The sequence below is a fragment of the Lynx rufus genome, unplaced genomic scaffold, assembly GCF_022079265.1.
Source record: "Lynx rufus isolate CCGP_SWC_20201006 ecotype Redwood Valley unplaced genomic scaffold, mLynRuf1.p SCAF_9, whole genome shotgun sequence".
Classification (NCBI taxonomy): Eukaryota; Metazoa; Chordata; class Mammalia; order Carnivora; family Felidae; genus Lynx; species Lynx rufus.
In genome coordinates, this window is record NW_025814897.1 from 55,000,051 (window position 1) to 55,016,988 (window position 16,938).

Below are 16,938 nucleotides of genomic sequence, written 5' to 3' on the forward strand. Positions count from 1 at the left end.
CCAGGTCTTAGATTCACTGTCTGTACATGGGAAAGTTGGACTCAGTGGTATGTAAGATTCCCTTTAGTTAAATAGCATGTTGTGAAATTACTTGCCTTCTGTGGGGCTTCCTTTACTTAGGTCCTTCTGAAAAGTTTGCTGTTTTGATAAATTCTAAGTGGCTGGGTAGTTAGGTGCCCCTTCTTATTCTGGTTCTGAGTGGAGCAAAGATGCTTTGCTCTGTTTTAGTTGTCCTTAATCACACTCCCATCTCAGATTATTTCTTTTCATATTATTCCACATTCTGGTGAAAGGACATAGCCCTCGAGAAGGGCCATTTCCTTTAGCAACACAAGCTCTGTGAGGGGCAAAGGCTTCTGGAGAGGGATTGGGAGTGTGTTTCAGGCTCACCTGTACATTTAACTAACTGTTAAAATTGGGCACATCAATTCATTCTATTCTTGTTTCCATTGTTCATCTGTCAAATTGAAAAAAGCGTACCACTATTATTACATAACCTTTCAGGGTAGTTATGAAGTGTAAATGATAGCCTAGATGCATTTAAAACTGTGTGTACACATTAGTTATTTGCAAAAGGTGGAGTTGCAAATAATATAGCAAAAATAATGTAAATAAAAACCAGTGTAAATATTAATGGTTAATATTAGACCAATGTAAATATTAATATTATTGTTGTAAATAATAATACAAATAATAGCAAAAAGTTACAAATAATATAGCAAAATGTAGCTAAACGATAGGTATGTTTTAAACCCCTATTGTTCATGACACTTTTGGTAGGTACTTTAAACATTATTTCTCCAGCACTTTAAAATAAAAACATTATCGCCATTTGATAGGTGAGGAAATTCCAGTTCAAAAGGGTTAAATAGTCAGGTCAAGGTGGCAGAGTCAGGAATCAAAACTGGATCTAATTCCAGAGTCCACATTCTATTATATGTTGCTGTGGTTGTCTCATTACTTTGATGTTCAGTTTGGTAACTTGCTCAAGATGGTGTTTTCTAGGCTTCTCTACTGAGAAGTTACTCTTTTCTCCTTCATAATTAAATAAGTATTTTGTAGGGAGGTACTATGAAACTATGTAAATATCCTTTTCTGTGCCAAGCTTTCCATATATTTATTTGTATCCATATGGACTCATGGCTTCCTGTTTTATTCGGTAGGTAGTAAGCTATTGCTATTATTATTTATTTTGATGCTCAAATTCTCCCTGATTTGGCCAGTAGGAGCCCCGTTCTTTTTTTTTCTTCTTTTTTTTTTATATATATATATATGAAATTTATTGACAAATTGGTTTCCATACAACACCCAGTGCTCATCCCAAAAGGTGCCCTCCTCAATACCCATCACCCACCCACCCCTCCCTCCCACCCCCCATCAACCCTCAGTTTGTTCTCAGTTTTTAACAGTCTCTTATGCTTTGGCTCTCTCCCACTCTAACCTCTTTTTTTTTTTTTTTCTTCCCCTCCCCCATGGGTTAGGAGCCCCGTTCAAGTTGGCTTCTGTCTACTTTTGACATGTCCCTGCCATTCTTTGACCACTCCCTTGCTTTCTGGCCCAAGAAAATATTCTAGGCTCATCTTGTGCATTCTCAGCCCTAGCCTGGAATAAACCATTTCACCAAGGAGCCTTTCATTTCTTTTAGTGGTAAGTGGTATTTAGAACCCAAGATCTGGCTGCTAGGTATGCTTGTTTCTGTTGGGCTTATGCTGCTCCCAGGCCCTCACAATAGACATAGTGAGGAATTGAGGTTCTAACTCCCCATTACAGGCTCTCTCCACTGTATGGATGCTTTCCTTATCCTGTGTGGGCTTCAATACCCTAGACCAGGCTGCTCTGTCATGGAGATTTGTTCTTTTTTTTTCAGCTTGGGTTCTGAAATGCATACCAGGTACCTTCACCCTCATATGGATGCCCTCCTCACTATACTTAGATTCTTATATCCCACACCAGTCCATCTACCTGCACTGTGCATGGATGCCCTTTTCACTTTGTTTGGGCTTCGGTTCTCCTTACCAGACTGCTTCTCCTCCACCCCTCTCCCCAGTGCAGATTCTCCTCACCCTGTTTAGGCTCTGATCACGATGTTGGCTGCCCTCATCATTTTTTAACTGGGCTATTATAACACAGTAGCTTCCTAACAGTCTTACTGCTTTTAATCTTCCTGTATCTTTCACAGTTCTGCTAGAGTGATCTTTCTAAAATAGAAGTCAAATCATGCCACTGTTCTGTTTTAAAAATTTATAATAGTTCCCCTTGCCTGTAGAGTGAATTCCAAGTTCCTTAGACTGGCATGCAGGGCTCTCCAGAATCTGACCCAAATGTGCCTTTCCTGCCTTGTTTCTTTCTTTTTTCCCCCTATTTTTTTAAATGTTTATTTGAGAGAGAGAGAGAGAGAGAGAGAGAGAGAGAGAGAGAGCAAGCAAGCAGGGGCGGGACAGAGAGAGAGGGAGACACAGAATCTGAAGCAGGCTCCAGGCTCTGAGCTGTCAGCACAGAGCCTGATGCAGGACTCGAACCCATGAACCGTGAGATCATGACCTGAGCTGAAGTCAGACACTTAATCAACTGAGTCACACAGGTGCCCTTCCTGCCTCTTTTCTTATTAACTCCTCTGTGCACCCTGCACTCCAGCCATGGTCATTGACCATTCCTTATGTACCTATGCATGTACTCTTCTAAGTTTTTGCCTTTGTCTTCTCGTCTCCTTGGCTTAGCTAACTCTTTTCTTTGGTATATGACAAAATCCCTTTGGATGCTTGTTCAGGTTTCTGGTGTGGACTATCACAGCCTGAGTACAGTATAGTCAAGAGGGCATCTATAAAGGGAAGAGATTGCCTGGTGAAGCCTCTCTGACCTCCATCCATAGTCAAAATCAATCCCTTTTTTTCCCCCACTTCTGATGAAGTACTTACTTCATTCTTCCTGTTTTCATGATTGACTTTTATCTGTTGCTCCTGATTCATTGGCTGCTCTTTGAATTCACCTAGCACATGGCATGTATCTAGTAGACTCTTAGGGAAAGTCGGTAGAACTTGTTGATGACTTCTGAGTTGTGAGTCTGTTGTTTTTCATCTGAAGTCTTTTTACAGGTCCTGCTGAGGTCCAAGAGGCTCAACTGCATGCAAGCGTTTGGGCTGTGGTACTGCTGGGTCAGATGCCTCCCTGTGTCAGAGCTCATTCTGAGAAAATTAAATATTCACACTGCTCTTCTTTTTTGTGCATTCCAAATATATCCTTTAAAAAAAAATTCTCTACACTCTCATCCCAAATAAAAGACTTTCTGGCTACATGTATATGGGTCTCTATGGCTGCAAATAATGGCAGCTACACAACTGTACCAAAAAAGCCTTCCCCAAACTGTATGAAGGACAGTGTAATGACAACATGTGTCTTTTAACAGCCTGTCTATCATTTAGTCTGTTTTTGGAGAGGCATTTAGGCTGAAGTGTCAGCAAATGAAGGTTAAACTTTCTCAATGACTTACTAATCTGTATTGTTCGGGTGCAGGAAGGGAGAAAAGAAGCGTCACTGGTTAGGTTCCTTGCAGAATATGTGGGTGTCTAGGGAGGAAGAAAACGATAGGGGATTGTATTTTCATAGGTCTCACTGCCAACCCCACTTACTCTAGTTGTCGTCACTGTCTTCTCTTGTTCTACTTATTCCCTCCTCTGGGCCTTTGTCCAGGCTTTCTTTTTTCCTTTTTCTTAATTAATTAATTAAGTGAGAGAGAGAGAGAGAGAGAGCGCAGGGGAGAGCAGCAGAGGGAGAGAGAATCTTAAGCAGGCTCTACCCTCAGCATGGAGCCCAAATGGAGGGCTTAATCCCACGACCCTGGGATCATGACCTGAGCCAAAAGAAGAGTCAGACACTGAACCAACTGAGCCACTCAGGTGCCCCCAGGCTTCTCTTTTCTAAGTTTGAACTGATTTCAAAGACTAGGCTTTTTTCCATGCTTTATAATCATGACAATGAATGGCAAAAAAAAAAAAAAAAAAAAAAAAAAAAATTGATTGTTTACTTTGACCTTTCCTGTCAGATTTTTAGTCTAGTTAAAATAATTTCAAAATTGAGGTCAAGGGGCACCTGGGTGGCTCAGTCGGTTGAGTGTCCGACTTTGGCTCAGGTCATGATCTTGTGGTTCGTGGGTTCAAGGCTGGCATCAGCTTCTGTGCTGACACCTCAGAGCCTAGAGCTTGCTTCAGATTCTTTGTCTCCTTCTCTCTCTGCTCCTCCCTACTTTCTCTCTCTCTCTCTCTCTGTCTCTCAAAAATAAATAAACATTAAAAATTTTTTTAAAATTGAGGTCAAAACATTTTCTAACATACGTATTCAGTTTTTAGCTCTTACGGAGGCAGGGCACCACAGGGATTGCAGTCAAGCTTACCTACAAGGTACTTGTACTTACCTAAAAGGCTAACTTTTAGTTTGATTTTGTCTGAGAGACAATGTTCCATCTGCCTAGTGGTAATTGAAATTAAAGAAGAAGAAGGCTTTAGTTTCTCTACTGTTGGGGAAGCAGCATGAGAAGCTCTTTAGGATGTGATAGACCTGATTTCTAATTCCAGCTTTAGTATCTACTAGGTTTGCAGTGTTTGGCAAGTGTAAGTTCTCTGTGCCTTATTTTTCTTGTCTGTAAAATGAGGATAATAAAGCCAGTTTTTAGGAGCTGTAAGGATAAATGTGGTTCTTCTAGGCCAGACTCTGATTTTGACTTTGTCACTAACAATGGGAGTCATCACCCTAAGTATTGTCTCTGGCATAGTGTATCATTTCACGCATCTCAAGCCACTTTCCCATCATCTTATGTAATCTTCACAGTATGTTCAGGAAGGGAAAGATAGTGTGATTGTTCTCACTTGAAAAATGGGGAAACTGATGCTCAGAGAAGTGGCCTGTCCAAGGACCAGGACTTAAGAGTCTTAGTTTAGGACTACCTTTGTACACTGACCAGTTCTAGGAGAGAGCATTGTGGTAAAGATTGTCCTGAACTGAAAGTCAAGAACACCCTGATTAATGTCTTTGCTAGGAGAATTTGGGAATATCATCTCAGTTTCTATTTTAAAGCAAATATGCTAACTCTTCTGCCTAACTCGTGTTGGCTTGTTCATTCGGCAGTTACCAAGCCTTTACCGTGCTGTACATTGTGGTAGGCCTGCCCTTCCCTCAAGCTGCTCACACTTCACCATGGAGAACAGATAATCTGTATCAGTGAGAAGAGCTATAGCAAATGTGTGTGTGTGGTGGGGGGGTGGGACCGGCATTGGTAGTGCCAGTGGTCCGGGAGAGATGGCTTTGGGACTGGGCTTTGCTTGTGAGGAGAAATCTCACAGGATTTTATGTAAGAATTAAATTGGATAATGAGTATGACTGTGCTTTGTTTATTGTAACGAACTGCATAAATGTTAGAGACTGTCATATCTTACAGGAAGTACTTCTTTTCTAATACCTTACTAACCTAGTGGAACACCACAACAGGAGTCAAAGCTTAATTAACGTGAGAAGAAAGATTTTAGTGGCAACAAAGATTGGAAGCTCATTTAAAAAAAAAATCTGGGGGCACCCGGGTGGGTCAGTTGGTTAAGTGTCTGACTTTGGCTCGGGTCATGATCTCACGGCTTGTGGGTTTAGGCCTGCATCTGGCTCTGTGCTGACAGCTCAGAGCCTGGAGCCTGCTTCGGATTCTGTGTTCCTCTTTTGCTCTGCCCTTCCCTTGCTTATGCTCTGTCTGTCTGTCTCTCTCTCAAAAATAAATACACATTAAAAAAAATTTTTTTTCAAATTTGTATCTAAAGTGTTTTGAGTCTATGATTTCTTAAAATAGGGATATGCCTATTAAAATGTCTTTTGCGGGGCGCCTGGGTGGCGCAGTCGGTTAAGCGTCCGACTTCAGCCAGGTCACGATCTCGCGGTCCGGGAGTTCGAGCCCCGCGTCGGGCTCTGGGCTGATGGCTCAGAGCCTGGAGCCTGTTTCCCATTCTGTGTCTCCCTCTCTCTCTGCCCCTCCCCCGTTCATGTTCTGTCTCTCTCTGTCCCAAAAATAAATAAACGTTGAAAAAAAAAAATAAAATGTCTTTTGCTTTGATGACACAATGGACCTTCAGACTGCTTTTGGGTTTGTAAAGAATTTGTTTAATAATCTTAATAATCTTAATCTTAATAATCTTTAATCTTTTTAAAAAAGCTACTTGTGTTGCTGCAGTTTTAAATATTTAAGAGCTATATTTAACAAGCATGTATCCTGGGGTCTAAATGGGAGCAGATTAAGACAGAGAGCAATTGTGTGGCTGGGCCAAAAGATATGTGATACTTTTATTTTTTAGATTTGTTTTGATTCAGTAGATACAATTGTTAAGAACTTTGTATGTGTGAGGCTTTGATTGGGTCCTGAGGAAACAAATGAATGAAACATTCTCTAACCAAAGGGACTTCTACTAGTCTGGCTGGAGATAGAAGACATCTGTGGTAAATTTTCATGAGGCACTCTAAGATCCTAAAGGATGAAGACCTACTCAAGCCTTGGGCAGGACCACAGCAGAGATGGCAAGTTTGGAGAGGTTAACACCTGAAGGTTAAAAGCTTGCCAGGAAACAAAGGGAGATAATGAGAGATAAGGCTGTTCCGATTAGAGGTAACAGCATGAACAAAGGCATGGAGGCTTAGAGTAGTACCTGCTACTTAAAGCACTCAATAAATAAGAGATAAATTCCTTAGAATTCAATGCTGGATATTGGAATTGATAAGACTTTGTTTTGTCCTTTTTTGGGGGAGATGGTAAGAGTATTTTTAGTTTGTTAGGGTTAGTGACAATGTGTAAGACGGAGTACTTTTTTTAATTGTATTTTTGCTCTGCCACTTTTACAAAATTGGTGTATGATGGACGTAGAACATTATATTAGTTTCAGGTGTACAACATAATGATTCAGTATTTGTATACGTTGTGAAATGTTCACCACATTGTCTGTTAACATCTGTCACCATAGTTACAATATTTTTCTTTCCTTTTTCTTGTGATGAGGACTTTTAATATTCACTCTCTTAGCAACTTTTAAATATGTAATACAGTATATTTTACATAATCACCATGGTAAAATCACCATGTAATGTTGTACATTACATCCCCAAGACTTACTTATTTTATAGCTGGAAGTTTGTGCCTTTTGACTCCCCTCACCTGTTTCACCAACCCTCTCCCCTGCCCACCTGGCAACCACCAATCTGTTCTATGTGTTTATGAGATTTTTTTTTTTTTAGATTCCACATATAAGTGAGATCATACGTATTTGTTTTCCTCTGACGTTTCACTTAGCATAATGTTGAGGTCTATCCATGTTGTTGCAAATGCTAAGATTTCATCTTTTTTATGGTTGAATAGTATTCTGTTGTATGTATAGATCACATTTTCTTTAACCATTCATCCATCAATTGATACTTAGATTGTTTCCATATCTTGGCTATTGTAAATAGTGCTTCATCATGCATATATCTTTTTAAATTCATGTTTCTTTGGATAAATACCAGAAGTGGAATTGCTAGACCATATAATAGTTCTATTTTGTTTTTTGTTTTGTTTTTTTTAACTTTAAAAAAATGTTTTATTTACAGGGGCACCTGGGTGGCTCAGTTGGTTAAGCCTCCGACTTCGGCTCAGGTCATGACCTCATGGTCCGTGGGTTTGAGCCCTGTGTCCGGCTCTGTGCTGATAGCTTGGAGCCTGGAACCGGCTTTGGATTATAAATAAATATAAAATAATTTTTTAAAAAATGTTTTATTTATCTTTGAGAGAGAGAGACAGAGCATAAGCAGGGAAGAGGCAGAGAGAGAGGGAGACAGAATCCGAAGCAGACTCCAGGCTCCGAGCTGTCAGCACAGAGCACGTCACGGGGTTTGAACCCACAGACTGCGAGATTGTGACCTGAGCCAAAGTTGGACACTTAACCGACTGAACCACCCAGGCTCCCCTATTTTCAGTTTTTTGAAGAATATTCATTCACTATGTTTTCCATAGTGGCTGTACCAATTTACATGCCCACCAGCAATGGACAAGGGCTCCCTTTTCTCCACATCCCAGCAACGCTTGTTATATTTTATCTTTCTGATAACAGCCATTCTAACAGGTGTGAGGTGATATCTCACTGTGATTTTGATTTGCATTTCCCTCACAATTAGGGATGATAGGCTGTATTTTTAAAAAACTATTTACATATGGGAAGAAAAAGTACAAGGAACAGATAACTGAAGTGAATGGGTATCATTTGTTTTTACTGCATAGCATTTGGTGTTCCCCAGCTTATGAGTCTTCTTGGGGGCAAAGATGCTATCCCCTAAAAGTGCTAAAAATGTATCTTATCTTAGATAGTTGCTTTTCAAATTGCTCCGCTTCTAGAGCAGTGACCTAGCTTTCACCAAAACTGCACTTGGATTTAGGATTTAATGACATGAGAGAAAAAGTAATGGGGAACTAACTTTCTGTCTTTGGTGGCAGAAGCAGTAGCATCGGCCTGCAAGTTTGAGTCTCTGGCATTGAAGTGGCATTGATGCTGGTGGCTCTTCAACTGAGGTTGAATTCTCACACTGCCAGAAGTGGCAGAGCTACCCATTCTAGCATCTGATGATCAGAAGTAATGGTAGTCATTTCTACTGACCGGGTTGTCAGTGTGGCTTTGGGCTTTGTGTTGGATTTGATGTAGAGGCAATAGAAAAAGTGAAGTCAAGGCCAAATGTAAATTTTGGCTAACTAACTGAAAGAGTTGAGTTGCTATTTACTGAGAGGGGGACGACTGAAGCAGGAACAGATTTTGGATCTGTTAAGTCCCACTGTCAGTGACACAGCTTTGTCTTTTCTTATATTTAAAAATGCTTTGCTTCTAAGATGTAGGTCTCCTAATGTTTGCATCCCTTATGACTAGCACTGTGTCTGGCATGTAGAACATATTCAGTAAGTAGTGAATGAATGATGAGATTATTTGCTCTTTTCTTGAATTATCAGACTATTTACTATTGTCTAAACAGAATGAATGCTTTTTCCTCCTTTGAGTCTTTGCTTTTGTGGTTCCCTCAAGGGAATTCTCTACCCTTATCCCCAATCTCAATACCTCTATCTATAAAAATTCTGCTTCTTCAATATCCAGCCCAAATGCTATCTCCTCCATTGCTTCTTTCTTTTCTTGCAGTATTTTTGTAAGCTGTTATTTTTATTTTTAATTTTTTAAGTTTAGTTATTTATTTTGAGAGAGAGAGGGAGAGAGAGCACATGAGTGGGGTAGGGGCAGAGAGAAGGAGAGAGAATTCCAAGTAGGCTCCATGGTGACACGGTGCTGAACCCAATACGGGGCTCAAACTTACCAACCATGAGATCATGGCTTGAGCCAAAATCAAGAGTCTACACTTAGCCGATTGAGCCACCCAGGCATCTCTATTTATTTTATACTGTACCTCATTTCATGGTACTTAATAGGCAACTGGCCTTGCCATCTAATTACAAGAAAGAATAGTATGTTCGATGACTACTTTATAAGCAAAGTCATCATTATTGCCTGACTTCCTCCTACATTTAACTGGTGATATGGGAAAATTGTAATTTTCAATCAGTAAATGCGTTGTTCTTAAAATTATTTGTGGTTGCAAAATAATCAAATAAAAACAATCTTTCTTTTTCCTATGGGCTGTATAATCACTATACATAAGCCATTAGTTAGGTTGAAACCTGTAGTGTCTAAAGAAAATTTGCTAATTATTACCAATCATTAGCCTTTATATAGTGTTACCGAGGGTCATAAACTCATATGTGTATACAAGCCAGGTAAGTGACCTAAAAGGGCCTGGTCATTACATGGATAAAACATTACTGGTCAAGGTCCATGACTCAGAAGAATAACTTATGAATTATTTACTTTGTGAACCAAAGGACTATATAAATGTAAGGAGTAATTGCACCTAAAACAAGTTAACTGCCAACTTGTGTAAACTTGCACAAATTATTTTTTATCTCTAAGATTTAATTTCTCTCTCTGAATGTACAGTTTTGGCTTTAAAGTCCCTTCTACCTCATTTGAGTCTGCTTTTTTATTTCTTTAGCTTATAGTTCCTTCCTTAATCATAAGTTTGATTGGTTATTAGCCCTCAGTAATAAAGCTTCCTTCATTATTAGCCCTCAGTAATAAATAGAATTCTGGCTTCTTACCAGTATGCCTCATTTTCATGAGTCTTATGTTTTATCAGAGGGAGCCAAGTTTAGCCAAGCTTCCTATAGTAGCACCCACCATTGAAAGAAGCACCTAGCTGGCTGGCTGGCTAGGAGTGAACCAGCTAGCCAGCCTTCTATAACTGAATCAGCACCTGGTTTTTGAGAACTGAAATCTACAATAGAAAATGCCTAAATTTGATCTTTCCTGCTGAAAATATTAGTGGGCCTGCTTTATAGTATATGATAATGTTGTTTCTTCTACCTTATCTAGTTTATTTTGTTTATTCAGTTTTCTAGTGTGGGACTTTTCATTTTATATATGCTTGCCTCCACTATTAGTGGTGATTAGTGGAGACATAGGCCATTTCTAAGTTGTCTTTAATCCCTGAAGCCTACTATAGGCAAGGACACATGGTAGATGTTTGATAAATTTTTGAAGAGATAGAATACTTATTAGATTTACAGGTGATAAAGACTGGAAGGGAGAACTATTCTAGATGGCAGAGAGAGAGAGAGAGAGAGTGCAAGTGAGCAAGTGAGCTTGCAAAGATGGGTTGAAGCCAACAAGATGGAATTTAAGGAGGATGACAGAGAAGTTCTACATTTTAAGTCTCAAAGAAATAGCAACATATGGGCAGGCTGGAGAAGACCTAGCATGATGCTATTCTTATAGAAATGGTGGTTTTGGCTGCCTAAGCTCAATGTCAGCAAAGACATTGCAGTGGCTAAAAACTAATGCAGCTTCAGACTAAATTATTGGAGGTAAGTAGAGTTAAAGGAGGTGATAGTCCAACAATGTTCTGAAGGGGACAGACTGCACTTAGAGTATCATGTTTATGCATAGTGGAAGATGTCCTAGATCACCACTACTCAAAGTAGAGTCTGACCTGTTCTCACTCTACAATGAGATAAGCATAAAAATTGAGAGTGTTAAAAATTTTTATAGCCATTTGACAGAGTAATTTTATGTTTAATGAATCTACTAAAAAAGAAAATGAGCTTTGTCTTGTATGTCCTTTATATTGCTTAAAACTTTTACTTTTTATTTTATTTTAATACATTTTATTTTTAGATAAGTTTTAAGGCTTACAGAAAAATTGATCAGAAAGTACAAAGAGCTCCTATGTACTCTCTTTCTACCACTCTCCCTTGCACTTTGTCAGTGGTCAACATCTTGCAGTGTTGTGAATTAGGTACAATTGATGAACCAATATTGACACATTATTACTAACTAAAGTCCATAGTTTATATTAGGGTACACTCTTTGTGCTGTACAGTTTTGTGGGTTTTGACAAGTGCATAATGTCATGTATCCTATCCACCATTACAATATCATATAGAATAGTTTCACTGTGTTAAAAGTGCCCAGTGTTCCACCTGCTAATCCTTACCCCAACCCCCTTCTAAACCCCTAGCAGCCACGGATATTTTTGCTGCTTTTATAGTTTTGCATTTTCCAAGAATATCATGCTTTTCAGCCTAGCTTTATACTTGACACTCTTTCACTTCAGGTTTTTCTGTGTCTTTTTGAGGTTTGAAAGTTCATTTGTTTTTATTGTTGAATAATACACCGTTGTATGGATGTTTGTTTACCCATTGATCTATTGAAGGGTATCTTAGTTGCTTCGAAACTTTGACAATTAAGAATATGGCTGTAATAAATATTTGTGGACAAGGTTTTGTGTGGACATAAATTTTCAACACACTTGGATAAATTCCTAGGAGTGCAATTGCCAATTGTATGGTAAGCCTATACTGTATTTAGCTTTATAAGAAACTGCCAAACTCTCTCCCAAAGTGGCTGTTCCATTTTGCATTCCCATCAGCAGTGAATGAGAATCCTTGTTGCTGTATATACTCACCCACATTTGGTGTTATCAGTGTTTTGGGTTTTAGCCATTCCAATAGGTATGTAGTTGCACCTCATTATTGTCCCTAATCACATATGATGCTGATTGTCTCTTCATATTCTCTGTATCTTCTTTGTTGGGGTGTCCAGATTATTTTATCCATTTTTTTTGATTGGGTTGTTTTCTTGCTGTTGAGTTTTAAGAGTTCTTTGTACATTTTGGATACAAATTCTTTATCAGATATGTGTTTTGCCAATATTTTTTCAGTCTATGGCTTGTCTTTCCATTTTCTTAATGGGTATCTTTTGCAGAAGTTGTACATTTTAATAAAGTTCAATTTACCAACTTTTTATTTTATGGATCGTGATTTTGCTGTTGTATCTGAAAAGTCATAACCAAACTCTTTTTATTTTTATTTATTAGAGAGAGAGAGAGAGAGGGTGCAAGTGAATGAGGGGCAGAGAGATAGAATATCCCATTATGGGCAGAGAGACAGAGGGAGGAAAAGAGAGAGAGAGAGAGAGAGAGAGGGAGAGAGAGAGAGAGAGAGAGAGAGAGAGAAGTGATGCTCACCTGGGACTCACGTTTTTACCCGAAGCAGGGCTGGAGCCAAGCAGGGCTCGAGCTCACCCAAAGTGGGGCTCGTGCTCACCTGATGTGGGACTCGAACTCACCAACTGTGAGATCATGACCTGAGCCGAAGTCAGATGCTTAATGACTGAGCCATCCAGGCACCCTTCAGTGTATATTTTTAAAGTTTCCCAGGTAATTTTGATGCAAAAGGAGAGTTGAAAACCATCATATTAAAACCGTAAACCATAAAGGTTGGTCCTGTTTACTGATGTTTCTATCCCTGGTGGCTTATACAAGATCTTAAGTAGTTATTGAATGAACAGGTGATGAATAGAACATGGGAGTATTTATCCTGGAGAAGAGAAGTGTGGGGACTTGATAGATTACCATAACATATATCTGAAAGCCTTTAATATTTGCTCTGAAGGATGTTTTCCAGGAGGCAGAATTGGAAGTTTACAGAGAGGCACCTGGCTGAATGTTAGGAAGCATTGTCTAATAGTGCTGTTTTCAAGGAAGCTGTCTGTTCCTACATGTATTTCAGCAGAACCTAGAAAACCATCTGTAAGAGGGGGGATGCTACATGGGGTGGAAAGTTGGGTAAGATCAGATGTTATGATTATTGATCATTACTTTGAAAAACTATGTCCAAAGCAGAAGACTGTTCCTGACTTTCATCAACTCTGTATAAGTTGATACAAGGGTATGGGGTTAAAGGAACATCCTAAAACGACTTTGGAGCTGAGTTCTCATAGTGTCGTAGGTCCCCCAGCCGGTGTTACTGACCAATTCTCTATAATGTGGGTGTCTTCAAGAAATTCCCTATCTCCTCCATCAAATTTGGGACTTCTGGTAAGTGGACTAGTATGGGTGCTCAGGGTCTGGGAAAGATGGAAGATACTTAACATAAGAGCTCTTTCTGTCCTCATGGAATTCTTCCCTTACATCCTTCTGCAGTTAAATAATTTGGCCACATTGAATGGAGGTGTAGACATCTGACAAGGAAAATGGATAAATACCATAAAATTTCTGTCTAGCATCCTTAAATTATTGATCAGGCATAATGCTGGTTATCTGCTCTTTGCTAGGCAGTAGGGACAGGGGTTATGGCAGTTGATCTAAAGATGACTAACATGGCAGAGAGAAGTAAAGCATAGGCTTAGGAGTCAGGCCAGAGTTCGGACAACTCAGCCGTTTTCTGGCTGTGTGGTCTTGGGGAAGTCACTCTCCTCTCTCATCCATCACATTCTATTTTCACTAAGTTCTGCTGCAGCTTCTTCAAGCTGTATCCTTAGAATATGCTTGTTTTGTTTCAGCTCATCTTCCAATATATTAGTCAAAATCATTATTATCTTCTCTTGCCTGGAGTTCTGAAAGAACCTACTAACTTGTTTTCTTGTTTCTATCATCCTCCCCTTTATTCTCCATTCAGCAATCAGTGATCTGTTAAAGATGTAAATTAGATCTCATTATTCTGCTTAAAATCATCCAAAGTCTTCTGATCATTAAAACGGAACAAAACACGAACTCCTAGTTCTGACCTGGAAGAGACCTTGCATAATCTGACTCCTGCCATATATCTCAAGAGCAGGGTGTAGAGAGGGGGGTAGTTAGCAGCATAATATTACCTCTTAGGGAGCATTTGGAAATGTATGAAGGCTTTTTTGTTTGTTTAATGTTAAATGATTGAGGGGGCACTGGTGGGGTTTAGGGGGTCTGGGCCAGGGTTAATGAATGTCCTGTAATGTGTTGCTCAGCTTAGGGCTCATTACAATGCCTGATTCACAATATGTGCTTAAGAAATACCTATTGTATGAAACCACGTTCTTCCTGGACCTCAGTTTTGACATGTGATTTGGTAGAGTGCCTACTTCATCGGGTTGTGGTGAGACAGACAAAACATTTTGTTTTTTTTTAAATTCTTTTTAATGTTTATTTTTTGAGACAGAGAGTGAGTGGGGGAGGGACACACACACACACACACACACACACACACACAGAATCTGAGGCAGGCTCCAAGATCCCAGCTGTCAGCACAGAGCCGGTTGAGGGGCTTGAACTCACAGACTACTGGATCATGACCTGAGTCACAGTACAACGCTTAACCGACTGAGCCACCCAGGTGCCCCTACACAAAATGTTTTGTAAAGCGTCTGGTACACAATAGCACTTAATAAATGGTAGCTGCTGCTGAGCTTTCTTTGCTTAGAAGCAGCTGTAAGTGCCCACCTAGTTTCCCCTCGGGCATTAGAATTAGAACCTGACACCTTGGTGGTATAGAGGGGTGGGTGCATCTCTTTCCCTGAAGGCTGATCTGATAAAATACCTGGTTTGACCTGAAGTGCCCTTGAGTCCTTGTACAGATGCAGAAACTAAGGTACAGAGCGGGTCTGGTTCTCTTCCTTGACTCTGGGGCTCACCCAGGACTCTGACAGGCCCTGGAAAGCCTAGCCCCAGCGAGAAATTACCTCCTGCTAGGTAGCGGGACTAGGTGGGGGAGAATAGCTGAGAGGGTGGTAAGGTAGCAGTCTCCCCGCCCTCAGAGCTTCTTCGGGGGAGGGGGAGGGAGAAGCGCCGTTTACTCCCGCCTCCTTCCCTCCCTTCTTCCCCCGCCCCTTCTGCTTCACCAACCCCGAAGCTGCGCCTTCGCTGAGCCCTGCGAGGGCGGGAGCGTGCTGCAACCGAGAGCGGGAGCTGGGGCGGCTGAGCTGCTGGGAGCTCGGCCCCAGCTGAGTAGAGCGGCGCGGGTGGAGCCAGGGCGTTGTGCCGTTAGCTGGGCGGGAGAGGTGCGGCTCTGCGACAAAAACAGTAGCCAGAGATGCCGGGGCCAGCTCCCCCCACCAGGTAATGCTGGCCCACCCTGGGGCACGCCCAGCTGGGCACTGCTGGGAGGGGGAGGGGTCTCCATTGGCTTCCGGGGAGTGGTGCCGCACAGACCGGTGGGTTTAGGGTCTCTTAAGGAAAGAGACTCTAAGTGAAAGAAAGGGCTGAGGGCGGAACCCTCAGATGAGCCGGCCTAGGGCTAGGCCAGCACCTGGAATCAGCTCTGGCTAGGAAAGGTTGGGAAGGGGAAGCTGGTTTGGGGGAACTGCTGTGCCTCAGGAGCCGTTCTCTTTTGCTAAAACCCTCTCTTTGGTGGTTTGGGTGGTGCTTTCTTCTACCTTGGTTTAGGTGCTGGCCTGCTGGCACCCTGGGGGTTTCTCTTGGGTGCTGGGGAGGGCCATTATATTATAAGTGACTTGTTAAGAGGTGGAGTAAACCGGGAGATAGGAGACCCAGGCTGGTCCTGTTCTGGTAGCCTCTGTGGGCCTCAGTTTCCTTATCTATGCAGTGAAGAGCTTGATGTTCTTTTTGTAACTCTGGCTTCCCTAGATGTAACTGCCTTTTGGAAAAGTAAGCTGGTTAAATCCTAGAATGGGCTGCAGAGATGTCCCCTTCAATCCTGTAGAAGACAGGGGAACTTGAGAGCAGGCCTTTGTATCCTGTCCTCCAGCCAGCCTTTTGGATGACATCTTGCTGGTCTGCTGAGGACCCAGAGACTTCATGGGCAAGGCAGAGGCTGATTATTTTAGTGTTGAGTGTAGGTATGTTGGATGTAGGGAGGTGGGGTTGGAAAGAAACAGGTCAAGGCATGTTAATGGTTTTTCTGTGAACTGGCCAGTGATTTGATACTTGAGTGTAAAGCTGCTTTAAAGTAGGCTATCTTCGGGGTGCCTAGGTGGCTCAGTCAGTGGAGTGTCTGACTCTTGATTTCAGCTCAGGTTGTGATCCCAGGGTCATGGAATCGAGCTCCGCATGGGGCTCAGTGCTGAGCCTGGAGCCTGATTGAGATTCTCTCTCTCCCTCTATCCCTCTCCCCAGCTTGCTTGCATGCTCTCTCTCGTTCTCTCTAAAAAAATAAAATAAAATGTTAAAAAAAAAAACAAAACTAGGCTATCTTTTCTGGAGCCCCCTCCTTACTCAGCCTAGTTAATGACAGACCTTGGGGGCTGTGCAATGTCTTACTCTGTATAATTCTTTCCTTCTTAATCATCTGGGACCAAGAAACACTAGGCCTGATACTAACTTACCTGGATGATTTTGATCCCCTACCTCCCCCCAGTTTTTCTGTGACACTGCCTCCTTGTCTTCCTCGCCCCATTTTTCTATTTCCTACTCCTGTTCATTTTTCCTTCCCCTGTTTTTTCTCCTGCCCTCCATTTTCTTTCTTCTTCTTGCTCTCCTCATACTTCCCTTTCTTATCCTTTACCCTCCATAGCTAGTTTTTCCTTCCCTCTCTTGGGTCCTTCTCTTCTTGGTTAGGCTTTCTTCTCTTTTCCTTTTAGAACT

At 41.2% G+C, this 16,938-nt stretch overlaps 1 protein-coding gene across 3 annotated transcripts in view; it reads left to right on the forward strand.

The window, feature by feature from the left end:
- PAK1 (p21 (RAC1) activated kinase 1) overlaps positions 1-16,938 on the forward strand; it is a 158,022-nt gene that overhangs the window by 55,797 nt on the left and 85,287 nt on the right. For 2 of the 3 annotated variants that reach the window (XM_047070103.1, XM_047070104.1), the window contains exon 1: positions 15,270-15,453. The exons of the other annotated variant lie outside the window; for it this stretch is intronic. The gene's annotated coding sequence lies outside the window, so the exon portion shown is untranslated. Of the gene's footprint in view, positions 1-15,269; positions 15,454-16,938 lie in introns of those variants that run through there. 3 annotated transcript variants of the gene reach the window in all.